The 9801-nt window shown below is 44.9% G+C and overlaps 1 long non-coding RNA gene across 1 annotated transcript in view; it reads left to right on the top strand.

The window, feature by feature from the left end:
- LOC143279685 (uncharacterized) overlaps window positions 1–9246 on the top strand; it is a 90042-nt gene extending 80796 nt beyond the window's left edge. The window contains exon 3 of the long non-coding RNA XR_013054940.1: window positions 9123–9246. This is a non-coding gene — a long non-coding RNA (uncharacterized LOC143279685). The remainder of the gene's footprint in view (window positions 1–9122) is intronic.
- Window positions 9247–9801: the final 555 nt, after the last annotated feature.

Below are 9801 nucleotides of genomic sequence, written 5' to 3'. Positions count from 1 at the left end.
ACACACACACACACACACACACACACACACACTTGCACGCACACACACACACATACATAAGCACGCAGGCACGCGCGCGCGCGCGTAACAACTGGTATATCTTTAAAAGATTTGTCCAGGGGGGTATGAGTAAATGAGAAAATCTGCATTTCGTTTTTTGGTGACTCAGATGTAGTGTAAAGTGTGCGGCCAGCCCGGCCCTCACATACCGTAATGACCCCTTGAGGCTGAAACCGAAACTGAACTGACTGGTAGTCTACCGGGCTCCACTCTCGCTGCAGGAAATGCCCTTCCAGACAATGCATGGAGACAGGTGGGAATCAAGCTAGCTGTGAAACAGTACAGGCAGGCTTGTGCAGAACTTAGAACCGTTGATCAACGTGTTTCTAATCCCAGCGGTTTACACACATGATTACGTTAAGACAGAGGCATGATGGCTTGTCGCTGTGTTTCTGCTATTCCATTGTCGATACAAAATGGTTACGTTACCACAGAGGGAGAACTGGTTGATAAGCACGTGGATGTAGTCTCTTGTCATTGACGTTGACACGTACTGTACTGTTGTCTAGACGTCTGTCTGGAGGCTTCAGACTAAAACCACCACTTTTTGTCTATAGTGTGTCTGTGTTGATAAATAATATGCGCTGTCAAACACACTGTGAAGTAATCCAATTGGGCAAAATCCCTTAAACGTATGGATAAACTCCACTGACAGCCAGTGACAAAATTGTCCTGGGCACAAAATTGACAGGGGAGTGCTCCCGCCGCGGTGCACGCTCCCCATTGGCAAAGAGAAATAGGTAACGGGACTTGACACATATATCAGAATTAAGTAAGCGAATCTGCCCCAGGCGCATATCTGATTGTACTGAGAGTGGTCGTAACGTGTAACAAACACCACCACCCCTCTTCCTCTCCACCCCTTTGGGTGGATGATAAAATATATACACATACCTAGAAATAAGAAGAAAAGAAAATTCTGAAATAAAGAAAGAAGAGAAGGCGACTGGGGGGAGAGGTTAGAAAGGCATTGTAAATTGATTTCGTGTGTGTGTGTGTGTGTGTGTGCGCGCGTGCGTGCGTGTATGTGTGTGTGTTTGTGTGTGTGTGCATTAGTGTGTGTGTGTGAATGAGGGAGACAGAGAGAGAGAGAGAGAGAGAGAGGTTGAAAAGGTGGCAAGAGAAGAAGAGGCGGAGACAGAGACATACAGAAAGACAGAGAGAGATAAAGAAACAGACAAGCAATCCAAACCAATCGGTAAAGAAAGAAATATATCCTGAGTACCAAAGCTGATATGGGAGGGAACATTCATTCACGAACACACACACACACACACACACACACACACACACACACACCACTCTGTATCCTCATGGAGATAACCAAGTGATAACAGACCGTTTTAGAAGCTGAAGTTGCACAGATGAAGGTCAACGGGTGTCCCAGTTGACCGAAAACATGAATTAACAATACGATTAGGGGAAGAAGAAAAAAAAAGGAGAAAAAAAAGAAAGAAAAAGGAGAGAGAGAAAGAAAAAGAAAACTACTGACGTCGGGCAGTTGGGTCATCGTGACCTCAGCAAGGTTTATGCGCGGTGTAACTTTGTCACCATGTTTATTATGGAAGAGAGCGTGGCACGTGAGAGGACACGCGCGCGCGCGCACACATACACACACGCGCGCGCGCGCATGCGCGCGGATTATGATTTTTTATTTGTCAGTCTGCATAACTTTTTAGTTTCCTTATCCTTTTTTCCCCATTGTTAATTTGAGAATTCTTAAACCACCTTCTTCTTCTTCTTCTCCTTCTTCTCACTCTCTCTCTCTTCCTCTCTCTCTTTCTCTATGACACTCTCTGTCTCTCTCTCTATGTCACTCTCTGCCTCTCTCTCTGTCTGTCTCTCTTTCTCCCTCCTCCCAATGTATGTAAGTGTGTGCGTGCGCGTGTGTGCGTTCGTGTGTATGTGCGGAGGGTATGTATGAGTTGTGTGTATTTAGTGTGTAAGGTGCGTGTGTGTGTGGGAGGTTTGTATGACAGTGTTGGTAGGAGAGGTGTGGAGGATGTGCGTGTGTGTGTGTGTGTGTGTGTGTGTGCGTGCGCGCGTGTGTGTGTGTTTGCGTGTGTGTGTGTGTGTGCATTGCGAGAGAGAGGAAAGGGGGGGTTAGGGGGGGGCGGCACATGTGTACCTGTGTGTACTTGCTTGCACGTGTGACTGTCCGTCCGTTCGTCCGTCCGTGTTTGTATAACATTCATCAGTTCATAAACATCGATAACTTGGCAGTCGTTAACTGACAACATCAAGCCGGAGAATTTGAGGCTGTGATTGCGCGGGCTTCCGCTCTCCGACTGCAGCAGCTAATCATTTCTGATTTGAGGGGAATTGTGAATCGTTTAGTTGTTAAACAGCATTTGATCGGCCACGGGATTTGCGAAACGCTCACTAAATATGGAAGCTTGAGGCTACAACTCTTGGCGAATAACACGCTCTGTCTCTCCGTCTGAATACCTGTCTTTCTCCCTTTGTCTCTCTGTCTTTTTCTTCTTTCACACACACACACACACACACACACACACACACACACACACACAATTGTTTGGCAGATATCAGAGTGCATATGCATAGGCATACGCGCGCACTCACGCGCCAAAACCCCTCCCGCCTCACACACACACACACACACACACACACACACTCACACACTTGCATGCACGCACGCTAGCCCGCGTGTAAAAATAGACAGACCGACAGACAGGGGGGGGGGGGGTCGGAGGCGGGGGGGGGGGGGGGGAGTGTAGACATAGAGAGAGAAAGAAACAGAGACACAGAGAGAGAGGATAGACAGACATACATGAAGAGATAAGAGGCAGAAGATCAACAGAAAGACTGTGTGTGAGAGAGAGAGAGACAGCAGTCTGTTGCTTGCAGCCCAAACGGCCACACATGGTCATATCAGGGCTGGGAAAGAGACAGAGAGCGAGAAAGAGGGACAAAGAGACAGACAGGGATAGAAGGAGGGGAGGGTGGGTATCAGAGACAGAGAGAAAGAGACAGAGAGTCTGTTTTATTTTGTGCAACAGCTGCTGTCAGTATTGTGTTCATCTTCAACCAACCACCTGGGGGCTCTGTGCAGGAAACGGGGAAAATTTTTCTGTGAAATGTTTTGTTTTGTTTTCTGTTTCTTTGTATGTTGCTTGTTTGCTTGTCTGTTTTGTTACAACACAAACACCAAGGGCGATTAAAACACACACACACACACACACACACACACACACACACACACACACACACACACACACACACACACACACAGACTGATTGAAACCATTTATTGTCAGATTAACTGTTTGTTGTACTGACATTTTCGCAACCATTTGAATAAAATATTAACTGAGCAACACAAGGAAATTCTGATTTGAGGGAAGATGATTTTAAAAAACAACAACAAAAAAACATTTAACAAATCAAGTTACCAAATTTCATTAATATCATTATCTCCAAAAAATATTCTAACGCACACACATACATACGTGTCTCCCCCACCCTCTCCCTACATACATCCATGCATACACACTAACGCCCATTATAATTCCCCCACCTCATTCCCCTGCCCACTCACTCACACACACACACACACACACACACACACACACACACACACACACACACACACACACTGTCTCTCACTCTTTCTCATCAAATTAAGGTTTCGTAATGTAATCAAGACGACATTTACATTTCAAACCCCTTCATGATATGATTACATCCTTTAATCTTCCATTCGCCATGTCCAGCGTTTTTCACCCTAGCAAAGAAAATGGTTGGTCTCTGACAAAAACCGCAGTTGACATAATTAAAAGCCATCCAGTTCGGTTTTTCTCATTTGTTTCATCTCCCTTCTGTTGCAGAGGTTCCCCTCAGTTTTATTTAATCCAAAGTAGTGTTTCGTTTTGGGTGATAGCGTCAGATTTACTTGTAGAGCAAAGTCCCCATTATTCTAATTAGTGGAACTGTTCGACCCTAACACACACACACACACACACACACACACACACACACACACACACAAAATTAATTATGGAACACAAAAACCAGTTGACCTGGACAGACTGTGAATAGGTGTAGAGAGCTTACACAGTGTGACTGCTCCCCCCCCCCCTCCACCCCCTCCCCACCACCACCCCTCGCTCCCCCCAAAAACAGAAAAGAGAAAAAACAGAAAAAGAAACAGACTTGGACACTACTTTTCTGGGCGAAGGACGGTATGTGAGCACGATGTCTCGCAATCCCACAATTGCAATAATGTGTGGTCGTTCCCCTCCCACGTTTTCTCTCAATTGCCTCAATAGGTCGTGTCTGGGAATTTTCCACTTGTAGATTATATCACTGCTAAAGACTATTGTTTTATCAAAAATTCTGGTTTTCACTTTCAGGTTTCTGCTCATGTAGGATTTATTTTGAGATACATATTCAGAACGAAAGAAGAGGTACCTGCTGGGCTTTGGGGGAGTTTCCATTTGCTGGAGAGAGAGCGTGCGTCTTTCTCCAGTCGGCGGTAAGCAGCGAACAGAAAGCCCGAAGGTCCTTTACACAACGCAAGGCAGCTGTATGTTTGCTCGTCATACCAACTTCCCTGCTTGTCGATACAGTATGATCAACGTGAGCATTAACGAGGTAATTTAGATAATAATAATAATAAGAAGAAGAAGAAGAAATGGACATTATAGCGCGTTTCTCTAGTTTCTGGTGCAAAGGCCGGAGGTATTTCATAACCATGGTTGGAAAGACTTGAGAGGGAGCAGAGGTCAGGTTATGGGGACGGCAGGCGGGGGGATAGCTCGTAACGTCATGTCGCACTTGCTCTCAAGGGTGATGCAGTTTGTTTTAAACTGATTATTGATTTTGGAACTGTTTCTGTTGCGGGGCACGTAGTGCCTCGGTAGGCTGTATATGAACCGTGCTGTGTTTCAGTGGCTGATGGATCGAGTTCTTTTTCTACTTCTTCTTCTTCTGCTTCTTTTTCTTCGACTTCTTCTTCTTCTTCTTCTGTTTCTTCTGCTTTTTCTGCTTCTTCTTCTTCTTCTTCGTCGCGTCGTCTTCTTCTTCGTCGTCTTCTTCTTCTGTTTCTTCTGCTTTTTCTTCTTCTTCTTCTTCTTCTTCTTCTTCTTCAGTGTTCGTTGTCTGCAAGTCCCCATGAATGTAGGGATGGGCTTTTTCCTGCATTACTGTTTTCACCCCGCCATTTTGGCAGCCATACTCCGTTTTCGGGGGTGAGGGTGTGGGGGGTGGGGTGGGGTCTTGTTTCCTTAACCCATCGAGCGCTGACATGAATTCCGGGATCTTTAACGTTTGTATTAGATCTTCTGCATACTGCATTCGTATACACACGAAGGGCGTTCAGGCACTAGCAGGTCTGCACATATGTTGAACTAGGAGATGGGGAAAAATTTCCGCCCATAATCCACCAGGCACAGTGTGTGAGATTCGAACCCAGGATCCTCAGACTGAAAGTCGAGCGCTTCAGCTGTTGCGCCCTTCGGATGGCGTTTTGTGGAGTTCATGTGTGCAACCTCCTGTCCCACGACATTCCGCTGTGTCCGTCACTCCGGCAGTGTGAAGAGTGGCACGGTCTCACGCAACACAAAATGAAAGAACATTTATTTTGGCCAGGAAAGTAAAGGGAAGTCTTTTTCTTCTACCACTTAACGACCAACATCGGTATGCTGATGAAAACTGTCGTGTTGTGGGAGGTTGCTGTTGGGCGCAATTTAGCTGGGCTACCGAGGGATGTTCTGTTAACTGATATGGGAGATGGGGCGCAGTCCAATGGTGTTTTCGCATCTCCAGCTAGGCCAGTTCGGCAAAAATCCGGATTTGTTCCAAAGTACCTTTTATTTACCCGTGTGCAAGCTGAATTGGTTGCATAAGAAGCATTGGCTTGAAGTTGTGTATCATGTAAATGGAGAGAGTTACTTCCCATGCAACACAGATTCGGTCAAGTTCCTATGACGTGGGAAAGATGGTGCAGTTCCTAACTTCAAGTTCGATTAGGGTCTTTATTTATTAGTCAATTGATTTTCAAGGGTTGGGTGTGGTTATAGCAGTGGTGGTATTTCACTTTTTTGGCCCCTGGAGTTTGAAAAATTGTTGTCTGTTGTATAACTTTATATCACAGCAGATTTTTCTGTCTGCAAGTGCATCTATTTTGATATTAAAGTTGATTTTGTTTCTACATTATTCTGCCAAACACAATAAAAATTTTGTTTGGATATCAGAGTTGATTTTTTTTTCTACATTAATTTTCCGAAGACAACCATTTTGTTTCCGAATGTTCTTTTACATGCGCTAAATGCATGTTGTACTTGTCTTCTGCTGCTGTTTCCTAACAAACAATTAAACACAGTTATGACACGAGATAGAGACATGTTCTACCGCGGCTTTCTTCAAATTCTGTCTACAAATTCATTCCTTATTCGCATCATGCAGCTGCTTCAAATTGTCACCTATGTTCTTTCCCACGTCCACGATTCACGGACGGGTCTAAATCTTTAAAGGAGGTTTCTGGGTTGTTGTTTTTAATGGGGGCGAACTGAAAGCATTCCTTAAATCAGTAAGCCACCAACATGACGAAACAAGATGACTCCAAATTCCCCCTTGTTTTGGCACCTACTAAAAGCATGGAAACTGGGGGGAAAAAAAAAACAAAAAAAACACACAAAAAAACGAAAGAAGTTGATACATGGGAGGAAGTGGAAAACTACAAAGAAAGAAAGGAACGCCAAGAAAGAACGAAAGAATGACGGGAGAGAAACTGTGAGTGCGAACGAAAGCGAGCGAGCAAGAGAGAGAGAGAGAGAGATAGCTAGACTTCAGCCGATATAAAGACAATTGGCTGACAACTGGGAGTGACCCGGTGTCACTGCCTAGTTTTACCCTGGGGTCAAATCTGACCCGCCTAGATTAATGCTGGGGTCTTTTTTAGACTGGCCTGGAATGTGTCGCCGGCTTGACGGAGTAGCTGGAAAGAAAAGAGAAGGACAGGAAGCATTTCTTTTCAACTAAACTCTGTGCGATAGCTCGATGCTTTTCCCTGGAATCCCTAGCAGCGATCGACCGACTAAGAAATGATTAGTCAGTACGTTGAAAAGGAGATTAACGTAAATGGCATTTGCAGCTGCGTCTTAAAAATGAAATAAAAAGACCTGTCATTGTTCTCCTTCACACACTCTCAGATCGCAGGGTTATATAGCCACCAGGTCTTTTCATTGTCCAAAATGATATGTCTGAACAGACCTTTGGAGAGGCGAAAAATTATTTCTCTCAGCTCTTTTTCCACAGTTAGGAAAATTCAGATGTATTAAGAAGAAAGAGACAGTGGACTTGGCAGAAGATTTGAATTTTGATGTAATATCACACTTTCCAAATACCTTGAAATATATTTCAGAGGGTGTGGTCTCAGAAATGCTCCATCTCAACTGCAGTTTAATCTCATGAGAGATTAAAACAAATCTAAGGCTATTCGGTTAAAGTCCTTGTACAAAGTATTCCTTCCTCCTTCACCTTCAGACTCCAGTACTTCTCCTCCCCACCCTACCCCTCCCCTCTCTCATTTAGAGAGAGAAGGAAAGAGAGACATTGGCACTGCATCAAGTTCAAGGCTCTATAGCTGTAGGCAGCATCTGCTGTACAGCACCAATGTAACACATGCACAGTGATAAGTGTCTGGAAGACTTGCAAAAAATGTGATATCAACACGTAGCGATATTTACACGTAGTGCTATTGGCGCGTAACGATAAAGAACAATAGCAAAAACTAGTGCCATCGACGCGTGGCGTTTTGACACGTAGCATTACTGGGACGATAAAATTGAAAACTATAGTGCTATCGCCACGTAGTGCCATTAAACGTAGTGATAACGACACATAGCGCAATTGGGAGATACCCGGAACCGATGACCGTATAAACCAGCAATTTACAAAATCAGTTTTGTAAACGAGGGAAATGTATTTGGTGGGGTTTTTTCAGAGGACGCCGAGAAGTTTTTCATTTAAATGGGTTTCAGAAGCAGGTTTCCGCGGATCGGTCCTTTGAAACTGCAAAGTTATCCCCTCCCCCCTCCCTTTTTTCCCCCCCATCCAATGATTCCTAGCCAACAGCAATATAACCCGTCCTTCACCCACCCTTACTCGTCTCTTCACCCTCTCCTCACCTCACTCAGCCCCCACCCCCTCCACCCCTGACCTTCCGCACGCCTGCCAGTTGGTTGTAGGGATTCCAGGGGTATTATCTGGGTTCCCCATTCTCCCGTATAGGGGGGACATGTCTATATTTCCCTAGTTCCCTAGGTCGATATTCTGCCTAGTTCTGGTCGGCAGTCAGCACAGGTCAGTGAACAGTCAATCCAGGTCAACAGGTCTTTTTTTTTTTGGGGGGGGGTATGAGGGGGGGGTGGAGGTGGGGTAGATTGAAGCTGTTACACCTGGTTTTAATGAGCCTCAGTAAGTCAGTTACATGCAGGGAATTTTTTGCTCTGAAGACCATGGCACATGTGGAGTGATGGCCTAGAGGCAACACGTCCGCCTAGGAAGCGAGAGAATCTGAGCGCGCTGGTTCGAATCACGGCTCAGCCGCCGATATTTTCTCCCCCTCCACTAGACCTTGAGTAGTGGTCTGGACGCTAGTCATTCGGATGAGACGGTAAACCGAGGTCCCGTATGCAGCATGCACTTAGCGCACGTAAAAGAACCCACGGCAACAAAAGGGTTGTTCCTGGCAAAATTCTGTAGAAAAATCCACTTCAATAGGAAAAACAAGTAAAACTGCACGCAGGAAATAATACAAAAAAAATGGGTGGCCCTGTTGTGTAGCGACGCGCTCTCCATGGGGATAGCAGCCCGAATTTCACACAGAGAAATCTGTTGTGATAAAATGAAAATGAAAGGAAAATGAAATGGCTGTATTTGTAACCTTAGTTTTCTTTTTCTTTTTTTGTTGGTTTTTTTTTGTTGTTGTTGTTTTTTGTTTTAAAAAAAATGTTTTAATACTATTTTTTTGGTATTATTCTTAAAGAAAATAAAACCCAAACTCTTTTGGAATCCTTTTTTTTTTTTTTTATCCACAGCAAGGTCGGGGCGACTTGACCACATTGTTGTGGGAAAGGAACAAGACCAGGACTTCTGTTGCAACACTATCTCTTCTGTCGCCTGAGGTGCCAAGGTTAAAGGTTGTGTGAGTGTCTGTGTGTGTGTGTGTGTGTGTGTGAACGCGCGCGTGCGCGTGTGTGTATGTGTGTGTGTGTGTGTGTGGATGTACGCGTGTCTGTGTACTTGTGTGTGTGTGTCCGTGTATGTGTGTATGTCTGTGTGTGTGTGTGTGTGTGTGTGTGTGTGTGTACGCACGCGCGCGTGTTTGTGTGCGTGTGTCTTTGTACTTGTGTGTGTGTGTGTGTGTGTGTGTGTACGTGTGTCTGTGTAATTGTGTGTGTGTCTGTGTACGTGCGTGCGTGTGTGTGTGTGTGTGCGTGTGTGTAGTTGGGGTACTTGTTGTGTGTGTGTGTGTGTGTGTGTGTGCGCGCGCCTATTTGTATCTGTCTCTCCGAATATGTATATGGGCACACTCTTGCGAGCATGGGAAAAGATTCCGAACTCGTAAAATCCAAAACACATGCAGCCTGTCGACATTTTTCACATCAGTGTACCGTCCAATAAAATTAATGTAATAAGGAAACCGCTTTTGTTTGTAAGGGGAGACAGGTGATGTGCATAAAGTGCCACATTTCTTCATAACTCCACCATGTTTTC

Source organism: Babylonia areolata, chromosome 3 (genome assembly GCF_041734735.1).
Source record: "Babylonia areolata isolate BAREFJ2019XMU chromosome 3, ASM4173473v1, whole genome shotgun sequence".
Taxonomy (NCBI): Eukaryota; Metazoa; Mollusca; class Gastropoda; order Neogastropoda; family Buccinidae; genus Babylonia; species Babylonia areolata.
This window is presented reverse-complemented; position numbering and strand designations above follow the sequence as displayed.